The 21634-nt window shown below is 42.5% G+C and overlaps 1 protein-coding gene and 1 non-coding gene across 4 annotated transcripts in view; both read right to left on the minus strand.

Moving 5' to 3' along the window:
* RSRC1 (arginine and serine rich coiled-coil 1) overlaps positions 1–21634 on the minus strand; it is a 292940-nt gene that overhangs the window by 160737 nt on the left and 110569 nt on the right. The window lies entirely within an intron of this gene.
* Positions 5112–5244, minus strand: LOC126012565 (small nucleolar RNA SNORA51). Its single transcript, XR_007497020.1, has one exon. It is a non-coding gene; the product is annotated as a small nucleolar RNA SNORA51 (small nucleolar RNA).

The following is a 21634-nucleotide window of genomic DNA, read 5'->3' on the forward strand; positions in this document are numbered from 1 at the left end:
TGGGTTCAATCAATCCCTGGCATCCCATATGGTCCTCTGAGCACTGCCAGGAGTGAAGAGTAACCCCTGAGCATCTCTGGGTATGACTCCAAAACAAAAACCAAACAAGAACAATTCTTTAGGTTGGGAAGACAGCTCAAAGGATTAGCAAGCAGGCTGAATTTCTCTGGCACCATAGTCCCCTGAACACCACTGGGAGTGATCCTGAGCACCGAGTTAGGATAGACTCTGGACAACACCCATTACCGCCCTCACCCCCATGTCCCTTAATCCCCCCCTCCCCAATAGAAAGGCCAGGGAATGCTTTGTTATGCTTCTATGAGACATTTCAATTACAAATTCTTTGGAAAATAGGCTCTTTGAACAGTATTGAGGCCTCATCCCTGACCTTCTCTGCCCTCCCTCAGGTGGAGCAGAAGGGCCCACCACCACAGGGCTGGCTGCCCCACAGCAGATTTCCTGCCCCATGTTAATTCTGTCTCAACAGAGGACAAAGCTGTCCTGAATGGGAACTTGCAGACATCTCCTTAGACTCCCAGACCTGATTCCTTGGCCATATGGCATCCTTCTCCCCTCCCTCTGACCCTGGCATCCTTCTTCCCTCTTTATGACCCTGGCATACAGCTCAAAACACCCTTGAGGACTGGACTCTCCTGCATCCCACCTCCACAGAGAGAACCGAGTCTGTGGTGCCTTACAGAAAGGTGAGTCCCAGCACTCAATGGGCCTGTCCTTGGGTGACAGAAGTGTGGCATAGCCCCTTCATGAACACAAGCTCCCTGAGTCAGCTCAGCAGCCACCCGCTCAGAAGCAAACAAGCCCATGCTGAACAATAAGAACAAGCGGCCCACCAGAAAGGGGACAAAAGGGAGAGCAGGAGGTGTGGAACCATGCTGGTTGAGGTTTGCTGGACTAGGCTCTACACTTCTTCTGCAGGACAAGGATGGCTTCTTGTCCACAAGCTGGGACTGCTTCCTCTCTGGCTTTTGTTCCTGTTCTACTTGGAAGTGACCAGGCCAGTAGCCGACTGCTAAAAGGAAAAGCAGGGAACAGAACGGCATCTCTGCCCTCTCTGCAATACAGAAGAGAAAAGCAGAGAAGAGAAGTCAACAGGCTCAAACTGGGACGAGAGAGCCTGTTCATGTCTTCAACGATGAGGTTATTCAAGCTCTCTGCAACGGTCTTACTCTCAGGTCAGTGCTTAGAGTGTGTGTGTGTGTGTGTGTGTGTGTGTGTGTGTGTGTGAGAGAGAGAGAGAGAGAGAGAGAGAGAGAGAGAGAGAGAGAGAGAATGAGAGAGAGAGAGAGAGTGTGTGTGTGTGTGAAACTGTGATGCCAGGGGCTGACCCTTGCTCACGCTGTTGAGCTTTCTTTTCCAAGTACTGGCCCCAAGCCAAGACCTTGTTTTAATAATTAAACAGGAAAAATGTCAGTAAAAGAAAGCAGGGACTTAAAAAGTATGACAGTTTGGGGCTAGTACAGCAGAGAGCATTATTTACTTTGTACGTACTCAACCCAAGTTCAATCCTAGCACCCCATATGGCTCCCTGAGCACTTTTAAGAGTGATCTCTAAGCACAAAGCCAGGAGTAATAAGCCCTGAGCACTGTGAGGTGTGATTACAAAACAAACAAACAAACCCGAAAAGTTTAAAATAAATAAACTGAAGACAGATTGCAAATGAAGTATGTATCCTAACAGATCTCTAAGCTACAACACTGATTGCAAAATAGGTTCCAGATACACAGGAAAGAGAAGGGTTAAAAAAAAAAAGCAGGGGCCAATGCTATAGCGCAGTAGTAGGGCATTTGCCTTGCACTCAGGCTGATCCAGGACAGACCTGGGTCCGATCCCCGGCATCCCATATGGTACCCAAAACCAGGTGAGATTTCTGAGCACATAGCCAGATGTAACCAGATGTAACCACACGGGGTGTGGCCCCAAAACAAAATGAAAAGAACGGAACAAATTCCAGATAAATTAAGAAAACGAATAGGAGAGTGAATGTTGAATTAAGAAGGGATCCTAGAAGGAGGGCAAAGTCAAAATGGAGCTGAGGACATATTGTCAACTTTCCAGGTAGGGAAATAGTCTAATGCTAGACTGAAAGGGTCTCAGAAGTGGTGAGCAGGGTCAACCAGGGACAGGAAATGGCAAAGCATAGCAGAAGGACACAGGAGAGCACCATGCTTTGAGCAATGGCCCTGCTCCCAGAAAGAGTTGTCTGCCCTGGGGACAGTCACCCAAAGTTGGCTACACAAGGACACAGAGCCAGGGAGGACAATCTCTGGATAAAGACAGAATATTCAAGAAAAGTGGACTTGGCCAAGGCCTTACAAACAACAAGTAAAGTATTCAATTAAAATGGAAGGAAAAGCAAACTCTCAACTCCCAAGGTCTTATGGAATTCCCCGAACATATTACTGGAACAAAGCAAGAGAAGAGTGACAAAAAATGAGAGAAAAAGACTCAGGAACCAGAGATGCTATAGCAGGGTAGGTGCTTGCCTTACACATGACTGGTGTGGGTTTGACCCCCAGCACCTCAAATGCAAGAGAGAGAGAAAAAGAGAAAGAGAATAAATTCAGAAAACAAAGTAAAGCAAATAAAAGCTGGCACAGAATTTAGTAATTATTGCAATATAAGGAAACAACAGCTCAAAAAGTACGTTCAACACAATGATATGAAATTAAAATGCCAGAGATAATAGTCAGGTTGGACAAGAAAACATTCCAAACTGGGTTCTTTAAGAAAAATCATGTATAAAATGATTTGGAGGGGCTGGGCGGTGGCGCTAAAGGTAAGGTGCCTGCCTTGCCTGCGCTAGCCTCGGACGGACCGCGGTTCGATTCTCCCGGCGTCCCATATGGTCCCCCAAGCCAGGAGCGACTTCTGAGCGCATAGCCAGGAGTAACCCCTGAGCATTACCGGGTGTGGCCCAAAAACCAAAAAAAAAAAAAAAAAAAAAAATGATTTGGAAAAGGTTTCACAACACATCCCAAACTAGGTTCTTTAGGAAAAAAAGTGTACAAAATGATTCAGAAAAGGTTTTCCCAAAAAAGGTTAAAATACATATTCAATGGAAAATAAAAACAAGAAGGAAACTTCTGCAACCACTGTAAGGCAGCTATAATTAAATTATACTTTCATTTTCACATAAGAAAAAGGGCCTATCCTCCATAGAAGAATTCAAGGAATTCTCCCTTCTAGTCATGAGATTTACTTGCTCACATGAATCAGAAATTGGGACAACAGTGTCAACAAGAAGAACTCAGTTCAGTTCCCTTGGTTTCACTTTGGGCCCCCAAAAGTTAGAAAGGCAAACATTAAGAAGTTCTCCCTCAAAATCAGTTTTTGTCCTTCTACTTTGAGCAGAAAGCCCAAGAAGGGAAGCATATCAGAGGGATCCAGAACAAGTAACACATTCCTAAAAACAGCATAATCTTGACCTGAACTCCAAGTTAAACTGTCTCCGAATTCTGCTGCAAGCCTGGTGGCAATCTGGCCTCTGCTGGGCATCGAGCCCTGAAGATGAAGGATGTGCCTCTGGCTTTACCCCGTATACAGAGTCACTGAAAAGCCAGCATGAGAATCTACACAAGCCGTACACTACCCAGAGCTGAGTAACAGATCTGTGCTGTTGTGCCGATATTTAAATATCAGACAGTGGCTCCCAATGCTGATGACGTTCTCACAAAGAGGTAAGATTTGAGGCAAAAGCAGATTCAGCAGCCAAGGCCCGAGTGTCCTTTCCGGGCTCCCTGTCACGACTCCATCACTATCTGTGCGACTGCTTGTGCCCTGTGCTGAAAGCAGACTTAATTCAATTATAGGTCTCAAAACTGATAAAATGGTCCTGAAGTGGAAAATGGGAAGAGATTATTGGCAAATGAATAAAGATTTGTATCGAGCTAACACACAGGCGTACAGCAGGTCTTTTTTTTTTTTTTTTTTAATCATTCCCTGTCTTAAATCTTCTGGGAACCATGAGCTTCCCTTCCCCTCATGCAGCACATCGATTTCTGAATTAGGCTGCAATATTAAATAATTAATATACTCGCCATGATTGATGTTTTGCATTAGTTGAATATTAGGTTATCAATCAAAATCCACTTGGTTTAATGTAATAATATTGAAAAAGTGTCATGGGTTGTTCATCCAATTTGTAGTTGAGGAAGCCCAGAGAGCCACGCCAATGTGGCCCACGGCGGGTACAGCCTCAGCGGCTGCCCAAAGGTGCTTGAAGGACCTGCGATCAGGAGGCAGTGGCCATCCTGCATGTTCGGTACACCAGTTCTCTCCCTGAAGAGAGGCAGCACACCGTAAACAGGCGGCAAGCAGGGTAAGCTGGAAGGGGAAGGTCCTAACTGACAGCCCAGGAGGAAGTGTGAAGAGTTTGGACCAAAGGATGCATGTTCTAAGGCCAAAAGCTTCCTCTGGCCAAGTACTCTCAAAACTCCCCAACAGAGTACCTTGGATTTTTAGATAGTCACTTACTAGGGGAAAAAAACCAACTATGGTTGGGATTTATTTATTTATTTATTTATTTATTTATTTATTTATTTTTTGGTTTTTGGGACACACCCGGCAGTGCTCAGGGGTTCCTCCTGGCTCTGTGCTCAGAAATCGCTCCTGGTAGGCTCAGGGAACCATATGGGATGCTGGGATTTGAACCACCATGCATCCTGGGTCGGTTGTATGCAAGGCAAACACCCTACTGCTGTGCTCTCTCTCCTGCCCCTATAATTGGGTTTTAGTTTTAGATATAAGAGCAATATTCCATCAAGTGGTCATCCAAGTTTCATAATGGTCTGACTTATATGATCCACCACCTCACTTCCAGCGGGGGAAAATCACTTAGCTCACCACCCCCAAAAATCGACCTTTTGGAAGTGAATAAACAAAAAAGTGTGCCCATCATCCCCATCCCAATTGTACCCCTGGATGGCTCCAGGAATTCCCCAGGGGGGATTACTGCCCCTTCGGAAGGGCATGAGGCCTAGGAAGGACATGAAGAGTTATCTTCACTCTCACAGGGAAGAACCCTGTCCCTCCAATCTTCCACAGCCTCCATAGCACACTTCTCTCTTTTTTTTTTTTTTTATATACATATTTTTGTCCCTCAATTCACAATACAGACCAGGCAAAGGACCTGGGTTGAGGTATATGTGGGGTGCATTTACTGTACCTCCTCTTTCTATACAGTCAGTGTCAAGAACACAGCCTGTGGTAAGAATTGGGAGGCCCATAGCACACTTCTCCATCTGTTCAATGCCCAGTGGCTCAAGACAACTGCTGTTCCCAGTAACTGTGAGTGACTCTCTTCACTCTGCAGTGCATCTAGAATATCAATTTGCTTATGAGAGTATATATACTAATATACAAATATATAAACTTTGGGGTCACACCTGGCAGTGTTCAGTGTTCCCAGCTCAATATTCAGAGATCACTCCTAGTGGTATGCAGGGATCACCTGGCATCAGTGCTGGGTTGCCCACATGCAAGGCAAGAACCTACTTGCTGTACTGTCACTATGGCCCCAAAATAACACTTTAAAACAAATTTAATAAATAAAAGACATCGAGGAGGCCGGAGAGATAGAACAGCTGTGTTTACCTTGCACACAGCCGATTCAGAACAGACAGCGGTTCAAATCCTGGCATCCCATATGGTAACTGGTGCCTGCCAGGAGCGATTTCTGAGCAAAGAGCCAGGAGTAACCCCTGAGCACTGCCAGGTGTGACTCAAAAACCAAAAAAAAAAAAAAAAAAAAAAAAAAAAAGACCTTGACAGGAATAGCTTGAGAGATAATCCATAAATAGGGCTTTTATTGTACATGCAGACATCCCTGCTTCCATCCCCTGGTACAACATATGGTTTTCCAAGTCATTAACAGTAATCAAGGTTTTTGTTTTATTTTGCTTTTTGGGCCACACCTGGTGATGCTCAGGGGGTTGCTCCTGGCTATGCGCTCAGAAATCACTCCTGGCCTGGGGGACCCTATGGGGGATCAAACCACAGTTTGTCCTAGGTTAGCCTGTGTCTTACCGCTTGTGCCATCACTCTGGCCCCAATAGTCAAAATTTTTTGTTTGTTTGTTTGTTTTTGGGGGGTCACACCCAGCAGCGCTTAGAGGTTACTCCTGGCTCTATGCTCTAAAATTGCTCCTGGCACAGAGGACTATATGGGATGCTGGGATTCAAACTACTGCCCTTCTGCATGCAAGGCAAACACCCTAACTCCATGCTATCTCTCCGGTCCCAGTAGTCAAGGTTTTTAAGTCTAAGTTACAGGTGTTTAAAATGGCTATATTGCTTATCTTGGTTTTTTTTTTGGGGGGGGCCACGCCGGCAGCGCTCAGGGATTACTCCTGACTCTATGCTCAGAAATTGCTCCTGGTAGGCTTGGGGGACCATATGGGATGCTGGGATTGGAACCACTGTCCTTCTGCGAAAAAGGCAAACACCTTACCGCTGTGCTATCTCTCCGGCCCTATATTGCTTATCTTAAACAATAATTTATAATTATAATTATATAATTTATATATAAATATATAATTTATAATTAGACATTCTGTTATATATAAAATGTCATTAATAAAATAATAATGTCTAAGTAAAATTTGGGTTCAAATTCCAACTCTACTAAGCACTCTTACTAAATGATTAAACCCGGTAAAGTTTTATCTTCAATGTTTCTATTCTTAAATTCAAATCAAGTAATAAGATGCTCATAATAAATATATACAAATGCCACTCAAGAAATATTGGTTCAAAGACAGACCTGTAGGATAACTGAATCCTTCAATAAAAACCAATAACTTTGTAGTTATTTATATAAAAACCAATAACTTTGTAGCCTTACGTCCACTTTAAAATCGGTTTCAACAGTAGTACTACAAATGGAGTATATAACACTTTTATGGTTTAGTTTTGGTTTGGGGAACCCACCTTGCAGTGCTCAGGGCTGACTCCTGTCTCTGTGCTTGGGAATTACTACTGGTGGGTTTGGAGGACCATATGGGGAGCCAGAGATTGAGCTTGGACTGGACACATGCAAGGCAAATGCCCTACCAGATATGCTGTCTCTACAGACCCAAGTAACTACACTTTTCAAATAACAAATGCAAACAAAGTTTGGCACAAATGGTGAGTCTATAAAGCAAATGCTGTGTATCTGAAAATAAACATATTCTTATGTCTTACCCTCTTTAAAGAAGGCAGAGGAAAAAGCATGTTAAAAGAAAGTCATTCAGCAAGAGAGATAGTATAGAGGGTAAGGTGCTTGCCTTGCATGTGGCTAACCTGGGTTTGATTCCTGACATTACATATGATGCCCTGAACAGTGGCAGATATGAAACTTGAGCACAGAGCCAAAAAGTCTTCCTTCCATCCTTCCTTCCTTTCTTTATTCCTTCCTTCCTTTCTCTTTCTTTCCTTCCCTCCTTCCTCCCTCCCTCCCCCTCTTCCCTCCCTCTTTCCTTTCTCCCTCCCTCCTTCTTTTCCTTCCTTCCTTCCTCCCTCCCCCTCCCTCCTTCCCTCCTTCCTTCCTTCCTCCCTCCCCCTCCCTCCTTCCCTCCCTCCTTCCTTCCTTCCTTCCTTCCTTCCTTCCTTCCTTCCTTCCTTCCTTCCTTCCTTCCTTCCTTCCTTCCTTCCTTCCTTCCTCCCTCCCTCCCTCCCTTCCTTCCTTTCTTCCCTCTCTCCCTTCCTCCTTCCCTCCCTCCCTCCCTCCCTCCCTTTTTTTCTTTATTTTAGGATTATACCTGGCTCAAGGCTTACTCCTGGTGTGACTCAGGGGACCATATGTGGTGCCGGAGAACGAATCTGGGTTGGGTGCCTGCAAGGTAAAATGCCTGCTAGACTATCTCTCCAGCCCCTACAAGTGAATTTTATGATTCTTCTAGTTCTTTATTTCCATTTAAAGCACATATTTTTCATAAAAACATATTTCCATAGAAACACATTACTTCAGCTACACTACTTTTATGAAAGTTGGTGGTATTTTTTTAATTCTCATAGTTGTTCTACAAAGTAGTAAAATATCTTCACTTGATAAATAAGGCATTTGCAACCCAGAAGTAGCTTACTGAAGGACCCACATTCTCTTTCTGAAAACATCTCATTACAACAGACAGGATGAATCACACCAGAGATCAAATAAAGTTCCCTGCAGCCCAGACCCCATATCTGCCTTTTCTGTGCTCCTGAATCCCTCAAAATAGCTGACAAATCTCAAGTTTGCACAGCTCTTGCCTCCAAAAGCTAAGTTGTCGTCGTCGTCTTCTTCTTCTTCTTCTTCTTCTTCTTCTTCTTCTTCTTCTTCTTCTTCTTCTTCTTCTTCTTCTTCTTCTTCTTCTTCCTCCTCCTCCTCCTCCTCCTCCACCTCCTCCTCCTCCTCCTCCTCCACCACCTCCTCCTCCTCCTCCTCCTCCTCCTCCTCCTTCATTTTTTTCATACCTGGCAGTGCTCAGGGGTAAATCCTGGCTCTATACTCAGGAGTCACTCTTAGTAGGTTCAGGGGATCATAGGGAATGCTGGGAATCGAACCCAGATCAGTCACGTGCAAAGCAAATGCCCTACCCTCTGCTATCACTCCAGTCTCCCGGTCTTCCCAGAACTGCTCCACTCCATGCCAATGGAATGAAACCTCCACACAGGAGTGATAAGTGGTTATGGAAGGCCTCACTTCAAGCAGAGCATGGAATACTAGAATGATTATGATGGGTATGATGGCATCAATGACTGAGCCAGGCTGCTCCAGGTGCTGCTGATATGCTTCCTTTCCCTCCAGTCTGTGCCGATTCTTCTGGGCTCCTGTCACTGGCTGCCAAATTACTCCAACATCCTTTTCCCTACCAGTAATGTCTCTAAACCAAACACCAGGTTCACAATGCCTGCTTCAGAACCTGCAGTATCCAGTAAGTGATATAGGCTCTTAGAACTAATCTTTTCTCATGCTGAAAATGCTTTATTTCAGAAGAATCCAATAGCCATTTTGTGCAACCTTCATAACTTCTTGTATCTCTCTCTCTCTCTTTTTTTTTGTTTGGGCCACACCCAGTGACACTCAGGGGTTACTCCTGGTTATGTGCTCAGAAATCGCTCCTGGCTTGGGGGACCATATGAGACACTGGGGATTGAACCAGGTCCGTCCTGAGTCAGCAGCATGCGAGGCAAATGAAACTACTGCTGTGCTATCCCTCCAGTCCCTTCTTGTATCTCTTAAACTCATCAACACCCCCTCAGTGTAAAGCCAATTCCTGCATGGGGGATGCTGAGCACTTACACTCAGCAAAGGTCACAAATGAAGTGAGTATCACAAATGAGCGCTGCACCCAGTTAGGCTAGCCACAGAGAAACGAGTGTATCAACTGTGGGAGTGAACCAACCCCTCCACCAGGTATGACTAGGTTCAAAGAGGGTGGCTTTGCCCTGGCTTTAAAGACCAGCCCCTTCTGAGTAGGCAGAATATTAAATATGTGGGTACCAGGGTCAACTAGATTGCCCTTCTGGAAATCCTGCCATACTTGAGCAGTTAGTGTTCAGTAATTATTTCATGTGGCCACCGGCATGTAGCCATCCCTCACATGAATTATTTGTTTAAGTATCTCTTCAGCTCTGTTTAAGAGAAGACACTGCGTGGCAGGTCAGGCCGGGGATGTACAATGTCAGCTGCACTTTAACTTTCTCCAGACTAAGTGGGTAGATGGTTCAATGGGATAAAATGGCCAAAGGCATCAATCCAAGTTTGATCATGGACACTACAGGGTCCTGCAGCACTTCTAGGCACAGCAACAAAAGCTGCTGGAATTCAGATAGAAATAATTTTCCCCAAATAATATGATATCTTTGGGGCATGTTATTTGGCTACTTACTTCACATTCACAGCAGTAACACAAGGAATATTCCATCAGGAAGTGGGGCGATGCAGAGCACAGTAAGAAAGTAGAAATGAAATGTGAAAACTGTCCTGCATAGCAGGCCTGAATGACCCCTCAAAGGCCTCCCTGCCATTCAGGTTAGGATCTCCTCCCTGCCACCATGGGCCAGCTGACTCAAGCCCTGTTCCCACAAATGCTTTCCAAATTTCCGTTGCTTCTGAAACTAGTGTACAGTCAGTCCAAAGCAGCTCATGGAACTACTCAGTTCTAGTGCTGCTGACAGAGTCAGAACCCATCAAGTGAAGTCTGTGTGTCCATAGGACAAAGAACGGGATGGGGAAACCCATGTGAAAAGCAGCCTGGCCTTCTCCAGTCCCTAGAGGGTGATGCAAAGTCCTACAGAGTCCAAATGAAGCTTCTTCTAAAGACTTTCTTAACACGAATGGCAGGAGAGAAAACGACCAAATTTAACTTCAGGGCACTTCCCCCCATGAATTTCTGAGCAATTGTTGGGAGACATGGACAGTGGAAGGGGTACTGAATTGCATGGCCATGTCAAGAGTCAGCAAAGGATTAGTCAAGTCCCTTGTTTGGGGAAAACGAAAAAGACTCATAGAGTTTTGTGATCTGCTCTATGCCTGAAGCTTGCAGTCCCAGGCCAAACCCTCAAGTCTTGTTGTAACAAGGTAATGCACATTCTGGTGAGTTCCTGCTAGTGGACATTGCATGTGGCACCCTCCGCAACCCAAGGCAGTAGTCACATGGGCGCACTGACTAAGTACTTGCAGCCTGCTCTGACAGGAGTTTATGTCATTAACACTGGTGTGTACAAGTTAGTACACAGGAAAGAGAGAACACTTGAGCTTGTGTGGACATTTCCAAACCAAACATTCTGAAATCTTCCTAACTCATAGGAAAGCAGGCAGCGGAGCAGCTTAGAAAATGCTAAGTGAAATAGCTCAGCGTAGTGACTTTCTTTTCAAATACAAAAAAACAGAACTGGGTTTCACAACAATAGAAATAATGAGGTGGTCTGGGGACCACAGATGTGCCCAAGAAATAGAACACATGGTCATGGGCATAATGCTTGGCACTGCAGACCATGAGATGTGACCCAGGCCCATGTATGGCCCCACATGACTAACCATAGACATAGAAGACATTGGCCCACATGACTAACCATAGACATAGAAGACATCATGTACACCTGCAAAAGAAAAACAGATCAAAACCAAAAAAATGATAAGGTTCTGCCATCTGTAATAACACTTAGCAGGTACTATGCTAGTAAAAATGACAAACTAAAAGGTAAAGGCTACATGAGTGCATTCACACTTAGTATAGAGATTCAACAAACTGAAAGAAAACTCTTTTTTTTAATTTTGGTTTTTGGCTCACACCCGGCAGCGCTCGGGGGTTACACTTGAGTCTACACTCAGAAATCGCTCCTGGCAGGCTCGGGGAACCATATGGGATGCTGGGATTTGAACCACCGTCCTGCTGCAAGCAAGGCAAATGCCTTACCTCTATGCTATCTTTCCGGCCCCTAAAACTCTTATATCAGAAGACTCTGATAACTAATATTACTGATTCTCAGAAGGGAGTAGGGAAGAGGTTCAATAAACCAAACAAATGGGGCGATGATCTGATGATGGGCCAAGCTGGCTTCCCTGTGTCAAGCGATATCATAGCATACCCTATCAATAGACATTGCACCTGGCAATTATATAACATCAGGCTGCAATGTAGGTTTTCAATGGCAATCCCTGAAACTTGTATACTGTTAAAATGCCCTATCCCTCTACTGTGAAAAAAATCAAATTGAGTTTTCTGAGTGGTGTGCATTGGAACCAACAAAGGGAGCCCAATAAACAGTGAAGTCAGTTAGGTCCTGCTTGCCTGCAGATGCCAAAGGAACATGCCAGGAGAAAATAAACTTGATTCAAAGAGCCAATATGAAGAAGAGCTGCCCAAATGCTGAGGACAGAGCCATCCTAAGGTAGATCAAGAAGACCATAAAGGACTTGGTGATTCTTGCTAGGTTCCTGAAGAAGCCGGATATTAAATCCTACAGTTTTAATAAGAGTCAAAGTGAGATTCAGGAGTGAGCCTCTGTGCACAGCACCCAACAAACATGAGAGTATTTCCGATACAACCTCAGTACAACCTCACGAAGAATTTACTAAGATGCTACAAAGGAGAATGGTTTACAGTGTGTATAGCACAGAAAAGAGATACTGCATTGAACTTGTGAAGATAAAGATCACTGTGTTTGCAATATCTATCACCAGCAAACATTTGTTGGCAGCACTGAAGGACCACGGACCCAGCAGTGGTCACTGTGACTCACTCACACTGACTCCTGTAGACTTACTCATCAGCCGTTTCATGATTTTTTTTTTTAGACAGAAATAGAGCCTGAATGTTCTGACACTCCTAATATGCTGAATACCTGGATAACTTAACCACAGGTTTCACAAATTTTCACATGGAAGGGTCAGGACTGAAAGTGTTCTAAGGGAGAAGAATTACTGTTGGCTACTTTAACTGAACATGAAATCGCTCTGGAGATTAGCTGCAGCAGCCAGCTTCTTAATGTTTGTTAATAAAGTCAAGCAAAAATGACAAGGCCAGATAGTGCCCTGGCAAAGCTGCCACTCCAGGAAAGAGCTGCAGTATGTGACTTATACTGTCAGGCTACATACAGTCCATCTCATCAAAGTCCAGGACAAAAGTCTTTATTGCCACACATCGTTTGGGAATATTTTCTGGGCTCAAACTCCAGTTCCAGTTCCATTTTCCCAATGGCATCAGTGCTAAGAAAATGCCTCAGTTCCCAAGGCATTCAATTAACCTGCTTGGGATAATGTCAAGTCAAATGCCAAAAAAAGTTCCAAGCCTTACAAAGGACTTATAAAATCGATGGCAATGCAAAATCAGATTCATCTGCTTGAGGGCAGTTATCAGTTTCTTGTAGTTCCTAGCTACACTGGAAGGCATTTTTAAGCATCAACATTTTTTTTTTTGTTTTTGGGCCACACCCGGCGTTGCTCAGGGGTTACTCCTGGCTGTCTGCTCAGAAATTACTCCTGGCAGGCACAGGGGACCATATGGGACACTGGGATTCGAACCAACCACCTTTGGTCCTGGATCGGCTGCTTGCAAGGCAAACACCGCTGTGCTATCTCTCCGGGCCCAAGCATCAACATTTAAAATAAATTGCAAACCAGCATTAGCAGGTAAAGATTCAGAATCAGTTTTTTTGCTTTTTGGGCCACACATGGTGACGCTCAGGGGTTACTCCTGGCTATGCACTCAGAAATCGCTCCTGGGGTGGGGGGCCATATGCGACGTGCAAGGCAAACACCCTACTGCTTGTGCCACTGCTCTGCCCCACATAATCAGTTTTGATAACAGCAAACAGTCACTCTGAACTCAACTGCCAAAGAAAAATGTTATCTTTAAAACAAAACCTGATGTATTCCAAAGAATTAGGCTAAAGAATTGTACTTATGATGTTTACCTGATTCATGTCATTCTCTCACTATGGTTTTTCAGCTTTCTAGGCCAGTGGGAACCTCACTCAGAATTCTGATTCTCACTGGGTTGGTGACAAGTGTATGGCTCATTCCAATGGGGTGGTGCCCAAAAACATGGGCTCCCAGTCCCCTCACCCCCCTGGTCAGGGCAAACAAAGGACACAGAGCAGGTCAAACTGTCAGCACAGTTAGCATTGAAATTTCAGTCTTCAAGGGATTTAACAGGGCATAACCCCGTGTAGGTCAAGGAAGGTCTAGATTATATTTGGAATTTTGCCAATGGAAGATCGTAGAAATTTGTTTTCTCTCGAGTTTTATATTTACATAAGACGTTTGAGTCTGCCTTGGATCTTATGAAGCCTGGTAGCTTTTATTCTGTGATCCTTCATGGAAGTTGCTGTCTCCTTTTTTAAATCATTGAAATTTCCCTTGTAATCAAACTGTCACTGCACATGAATATTCTGACTTTTAGGACATAGAGGTAAACAGAGACTCATTTTAGGAATGATTAACAATACCAACATGGGCTCAGACCCCAAATGCAAAAAGTAGATACAGAAAATGCATTAAAAAAATCATGTAGAGTTAAATTTATAAGTAGAAAATTCAACTTCTAGATAAAAGTTTCTGCTTTCATTCAACTCATAGAGAAAGAAAGAAAAAGAAAGAAAGAAAGAAAGAAAGAAAGAAAGAAAGGAAGGAAGGAAGGAAGGAAGGAAGGAAGGAAGGAAGGAAGGAAGGAAGGAAGGAAGGAAGGAAGAAGGGAGGGAGGGAGGGAGGGAAGGAGGGAGGGAGGGGGGAGGGAGGGAGGGAGGGAGGGGGGGAGGGAGGGGGGAGGGAGGGGGGAGGGAGGGAGGGAGGAAGGGAGGGAGGAAGGGATGAAGGAAGGGAGGGAGGAAGGAAGGAAGGAAGGAAGGAAGGAAGGAAGGAAGGAAGGAAGGAAGGAAGGAAGGAAGGAAGGAAGGAAGGAAGGAAGGAGAAAAAAAAGAAATTTTCTTAGCTTTCTATAACAAAAATTTTGGTAAAATCTTTTAAAAAAGTACCAATAATAAAAATAAAATGCTAACTTAATGATAACTACTAGATCAATTAGGAATGAGAGAAATTTTGCCTTCCATAACATTAATTCAACTTCTTATAAAATGAGGGCTTGAAAAGGGGGAGGAGTAACATTAAAAAATAAAGAAATGTTAATTATATTTCATCTAAAGACTAACCTTGGCATAATCAGAAGGAAACATTCCCATGTACTGGAGAAAAATGGCCTTTTCTTCATTAATTAAAGATAATTTAGCATAACATTGAATAATCAGCCTTCTGGCACTGCATTTTTATAAAGCAGGACAATATCAAATCACAAGCACTTTCTTATCAAATTCAGCACATCTTGTTTGTACATTAAGAGCCCACCAGTCCTCTCACACTATTAGAGAACAGGTAAACAGAATTCTTTAAAAGATACCTGAGACATCTACCTGTTTCAAGATGCGTACTGATATTCTTGGTGTTACTTTGTGGAAGCAGGGCTGTTTATGTAAAAATTCTTACAAATAAATCCTCAGGATTTCTGAATCTACAGGACAATAAAGTGAATCAGCAAATGGAATGACTGAACCAAGATCTTGGTCTTGTTAGTTCTGCTTTACTGATGGTTCCCCTGATCTTGTAAGCAACAGCACCTTGTTTCACTTGAAAGTGTCCAAATCAGTCAAATATACTGAATAACCATCTGCTACCTAAAGAAAAATAAATTTTCAGCATGTCATAAAAAGGCAGAAAACATCATGCAAGTGTGAGGTAGCAAGAGGGGTCCAAAGTCTGTGAGATGGAGACTGAGGGTGAAAAAATGCGAAGAAGATAGAATATATTAGCCTGGCTGGATATTATCCTGGTTCACTCCAGTGTCCTTTCAAGACTATCATCACCTTTAAGATAATGACAGTCCACTCTGGACAGCACCTGCTTAGTTGGGTGCCATTTCCAATCAAGGTCTTTAAGAAACCTGGCTGGAGTTTGGAATGGCAACACAGCAGTGAGGGCTCTGGCTTTGCATGCAGCTCATTCAGGTTGGATCCCAACCTGGTTTCAATCTCGGGCATCCCATATAGTCCCCCAAGCACCACCAGGAATGATATCTGAATGCAGAGCCAGCAGTCACTCACCCCTGAGCACTTCGAGGTATAACCCCCAAACCAAATAAATAAACAAACAACAATTAAAACCTGGCAGCATTACCAAGGTTCTCAACAGACCACATCAATATCTCTTGCAAACACCTGGAATTCCCATGATCTGAAACTGGCCAGGGCTCTATGATGGCAGTTGAGAAGCCATGGGGAATTAATTCACTCTTAAATTCCTAGTTTTATTAAGATCTGACAGTGCAGGGACCCCATTTAATGTTGGGTGGGCACACACAGGAACGACTCCTGGCAGTACTCGGTCACCTGATCTAGTGAAGCAGTGCTGGAGTTCCCTAGGGTCTCACTGACTGGTAGGAGGGAGCCAAACTCTGTTTCGAAATCTGCCGGTTACACCCCTGACCACTGAACTATCTCTCTGGCCCCATTTACTACTATTTTGTTTACACAGTAGAAGAAAATGTACCTGTTTACAAAGAAAATGAAAGTTGATTCCCAGAACATTAGGTTTCGAATCTTTAAGCAGTAATTAGAAGTACTTAATATATCACAAGAACACATGTTTTTGGATGGAATATGAGACACTTTATTAGTTACCACTCTGAACATTTAATATTAAAGGGAACAAACTAGTTCTATCTTTAATCTTCAAAAACAAAAACTCTTTGGACATGTCACACAGGGCTCTAGCTAAAAAGTTATTAATAATGTTGCCCTTTGTCATTGAGATCACAGAAACAGTAATAAGGTGACTGAAAGGAGCCTTGGATGATGATCTTCCCAATAGACAGGGACAAAGACCACAAAAATAAGGTCTGATTTCCACTACATTCCCAAAATGCACTATTTGTGCTTATGGAAGAGAACTGCAATAAATGAGGGACACAGACTTTTTATTTACGGAAAAACGTGTATGTATGCATGTGAATGTGAGTGTGAGTGTGTGATGTGTGTGTGCGTGTGCATGTGCATGTGTGTGTGTGTGTGTGTGTGTGTGTGTGTGTGTGTGTGTGTGTGTGTGTGTGTTTAAGAAGCCAGCAAGAGAAAGAGGGGAAGGAATAAAGAAATGAGGCTCGGAGAGATAGCACAGCGGCGTTTGCCTTGCAAGCAGCCAATCCAGGACCAAAGGTGGTTGGTTCGAGTCCCGATGTCCCATATGGTCCCCTGTGCCTGCCAGGAGCTATTTCTGAGCAGACAACTAGGAGTAACCCCTGAGTACCGCCGGGTGTAAACCCCCCCCCCCAAAAAAAAAGAAATGAGGCAAACTGCAGAGAAGGGCAGAGAAGGAACTGGACTTTTCTACAAACTTCTCTACATGTTTATAACTGTATCAAAAAGTCTTCCCACTGCCCCAAAATGGACTTTTATTAAACTAAGCCAGAAGTTTCTGTCTTTAACTAAATACAATATTGTCATTGTAATATTGAGAGCCAGCACATTTTTTCACCCAATTACTACTATACTTAATCAAATTTTACTCTGACCAAAACAATAGTAGTCCTAATTTTGTTTGAAAAATATAAGATTAAAATTTTCCACACAAAGAATAAACTCCCAGAGAAAAGATGCAAATAAAATGACTATCATAATCTTTTGTTTTTTATTTGCAAGTATAAAATTGAAGAAAAACAAAAGCTGGGAACATAGCATCTGTCATATCAGAATATAAAAAGATGATCCTGGCACAAAATGAAAAAGCTCTAATTCATTTGCAAATCAAGCCTGCCGGTTCCATTTCAAGCTGGCGGTAACTGTCAAGAGTTAACAAGATAATCACTTTCAATCCTGCCTTCAATGGTACATTACACTGTTATTCCATTCAATAAGGCTGTTCTTTGGGGCACTAGATGAATGGTTTTCATTTCTAGCTCACACAAAAAGTTGTGCGGGGGAAAAATCCACGGGGCTTAAGGAAGAAATCCCTTTACGGGCATTTATCTGCCGGTACTTGCTTTTAGGCAAAATGAGATATTTTAAAACATCAGTGTCCATTCACTTCCTCTATTCCTTTAGGCCCTTAAACCATTTTTTTAAAAAGGCATATGAGAGAAGTGCAAAATCAGTTTCGTTTTCTAAATTATCAATGCACTCTAGAAATTTCTCTATTAAAATGCTTCTATGCAAATGTTACTCCACATAAGACACTAATGATATAAGAGCTTCTTGTTTCAAATCATTTGGCTTTCTTAGATTTCTCACCTATATTCTGAATAAAATATGGTTACTTAAGATTTCACGTTTTCTTCCTATTTTACTTAGAGTGACATAGACACCTAAAACAGGCTAATTTTTGAAACTCATTTTCAGATCATTCCTACCTAGGTCACTGAATGTAACCTTAAAACTTTGTCTAAAAGCATTATGAAAGTTTTTATTATTTCTGTCTAACCAAATTTTATAAATGAAAGTAGCAAAGTTAATAATCTTTCAAACATAATATTTTTGGATTAAATATGAAAAAATTCATAAAATAAAATATTTTTCTTTTAAACAAAACAAACGAACAAAACCCCAAAACACTGTCTCAAACTAAAGTCCATCAGAATAAAGGAAGGAAACTCCCATGGCTGTTTCCCAACCCCAAACCAGCAACTCCATCCAGAGTCAATGTGTGAATTCATAAGCACCATCTGTGAATGAATCACTCTCGTTAGCAATTGCAACAATTATTCTTTCCCTACCTACCCCCTCAATTCAGGAAATAGTATTGCTATATATTTTCTATGTAAATCACAATATCCAGCCAAGGCTTTTAATCCTTTCATAATCCCTTAATTATCAAGGGTAAACTTGGATTTTTTTTTAACTCCAAAGCACACTAATGTTTAATGTTCTTCTAACATCATTACTGTGTACGATTTGTGTATACTGTACTTGAGGCCTTGAAAAGAAGTTAGAATATTCACACGGATGGCAGTAGAGACTCTAGTTTAACGGGCAGATTCAGGTGACTTGGTGAATTCATACATCACGTGAAAAAAATTCCTTTTTAAAAGGCTCGGTCTCTAACCTCTTTAACCAAACATCGTGTCCAGCTCAGGCAAGGGCAGAACTAGTCAGTTTCAAAAAGAAGAAAAATATTCAAAATAGAAGTAATAATGTAGGGGGGGGGAGCCTTAATCTTAAATAAGAAACATGAGGGTAAACATTTGTGAGAACGAATTATTCAGAAAATTTCACAAGATCAGACGAAACTGGCCATTAATAGTATTTGAATACTATTTTAATAACACTAATTCTACGTTATTTAATTTATAATTAAATAGTATTAATTAGTACTAATTTTAATAGTATTTTAATAGCATCTAAAAAGAATGCATCGTTATAAAATACTTTAATGAATGTCTTTTATAAGCCTTTATAAAATATAAACTAAAGTTAACCCCCCAGTTGTAAGTTCCACATAAAAGTTTATATTTGGGTATTATTTAGCAAATTTTCTGATCCCTTCTCTAGCCCTACGGAGTACCACAGAGTGTGCGGTACACCAGGCTGAAAAGGTGCCATGTCATCCCAGCAGACACCATAAAACACACTGGCAAGACACTGGGAATCTGCACACATAAGTGGCCTGTGCTGGATGATCCCTTGGGATCCCTGCAGACTGAAGAGACTAAGGAGCTCTATCACAGGGGAGTCTGCGCTTCTGCGGGGCTCCTGTACTGGAAAGAACACGGGACAGAGAAACATTTGATCTTCTCTCTTCAAACACGTTTTTTCCCTCAGCAGGTCCCCTGGCTGAGCTCCAGGGAGTGGGGGTCTCCTCTCCATCCAGCACAGGGCAGCAGGGGGAGGGGCTGTAGCTGCACACAGTTTTGTGGGGAGTCTCACACAGTGGCTGACAAGCACCCTGGTGTCCTAGATTAGGTATGCAGGGACCCCTAGCTGATCACTTTCACTAGAGGCCCCTGTTCACATGAATATGGCTTTACTGTGAGTCAGAGAAACCTGGCCAGACCCCCTGCCAAATTATATACTCTAACTACATGAATACCAGCTCCCTCTGATATTTTTCAAAACCCTCAAATTTTATTTTAGATGTCTCAAGAGAAATGAAGGTCATGAGACTTTCAAATCACCATCACCATGCTTATGGACAGTGTTTCACTGTTATTAGCATCTTGAAATTTCTGAATGCTTGCTAATGAATTGGACATTCAAAAACAATAATTCTTTAATTTAAATTGTTTACATTTGAAGGGTTCCCAGATTACCCTAGAAGCTGAGAAATACATTCTTATTTTTTGTTGTGTTCTTAGTCTGAAATCTTTATAGTAACAATATGAATAAGGTATTTCATGAAGTAACTCCTTAAAAATGAGAATTTGGGCCAGAGAGATGATGAGGGAAGGACACAGGAGAGGCCTTTGCCTTTGTAGCAATGCTCCAACCAATCTCCGGCACCATGTCCTCGGAGCACTGTCAGGGATGACTCATGAGTTATACATCACCAACCCCAAATGAGAAGAAAATGACTGAAAAACAAGGGATCTCTTTACTGAAAATACTAAACTGCACAATAATTAGGGAAAACAAACTTCATTATGAAATGAGTCAGACAGAAGGGAAAGATACTTAATTAGCATATAGAAATGAGATATCTTATTTTGAGAAAAATGACAAAATGCCACACAGGATGATCTCACAATATGTCAGAAACTAGTGTCAATTATACTGATTTGTCAAAAGACAATGCATTAAATTGATAAAGATAACATTCTAAATAGCATTTGTGCTTTTATATTTTAGGAAAACATTTTTTGAAAGCACCAATAGGGCTTCACACATGTGTGTTACAACACTGCCCATCCCTAGGTTGCTTCCTTTCAACATTATCAGGGACACAACAACCATCATGTCTCACCTCACCTTCTACCTGTGACCCCAGTTCTGTGACCAGTACTCAGTTTTGACAGTTTATTTACCCCCGCCCACCATGCTTATCCCCACCAATTGTTTATACCCCACTATTCTTCAAATGCCACTTATGAAAGATCATGGTTTGTACTTTTTTTTTTTCCGGCTTTGGACCACACACAGCAACGCTCAGAGGTTACTCCTGGCTCTGCACTCAGAAATTACACTCGACAGGCTCGAGGACCACAAGGGATGTCAGAGATCAAACCCAGGTTGGCTGTGTGTAAGGCAAATGCCCAACCTGTTGTGTTATCATTCCAGCCCTATTTGTAATATCTTTAAAATATACCAATACCTAAAGTTAACATCCATAATTTATAATCTCAAAAATAAAAGCCAAAATGAACAACAGTAAATTGAAATAAACAATGGAAATTAACTGGTCATCCATAGGCAAAATAAAAATGATTGCTTACTCTGGAAAACCATGTTTAACCTTAAGGTTAACCATAAGGTATAGAATGAACATAAACAACACACATATTTATATATGGATGCAAGTATTTCACCTACTAGGCTGCAAGCCTTTAAACACAGTATCATAGTACTATCAGGTTTCAGAATAACCACCCAAATGCTTTATGGGATACTCTGAAGACACTTCATCTTTGTCCAGGAGATTTACTTATAGAACTCTCAGGGGTTTAGTGAGGGCCATTCCTGCCACTAATATTCGCCATGCAGGTCATGGAGCTCTGTGCGTGGCCCAACAAGGTATGGCCGTCCAGATACAGAGAAGTTGCGAGTGCTAGGGCCAACCCTAGCCACACCCTGTGGCCACACTTCAAACTATCTCATACCCCAGGGTCTGGGGTCATACCCCGCAGTGTGTGGGCCATACCCTCAAGTATCTTGGGGTTATATCCCAAAATGTCTGGGGGCCATACCCTGAAGTGTCTGGGGATCACACCCTCAGTGTCTAGGGATCTACAAGGAGACATTTACCTAGAGCACTGTGGGGGCTCATGGTGCCATGGACAGAATCACGCCTGCATGGCATGTATTTCTGCCCTTCTCCAGCCCCTCATGTCTCAAAAACTTGAGACAATAAAAAGGAATATAAAGTTATTCCAGTGTCTAAAGTTTTAGACACTGATATTGGGACTTGCTGGGTCACATCTGAGAGCTACATGTGCTGAGGGCAGTGACAGCCATGCAG

This window comes from Suncus etruscus, chromosome 6 (genome assembly GCF_024139225.1).
Source record: "Suncus etruscus isolate mSunEtr1 chromosome 6, mSunEtr1.pri.cur, whole genome shotgun sequence".
In the NCBI taxonomy this organism is placed as follows: Eukaryota; Metazoa; Chordata; class Mammalia; order Eulipotyphla; family Soricidae; genus Suncus; species Suncus etruscus.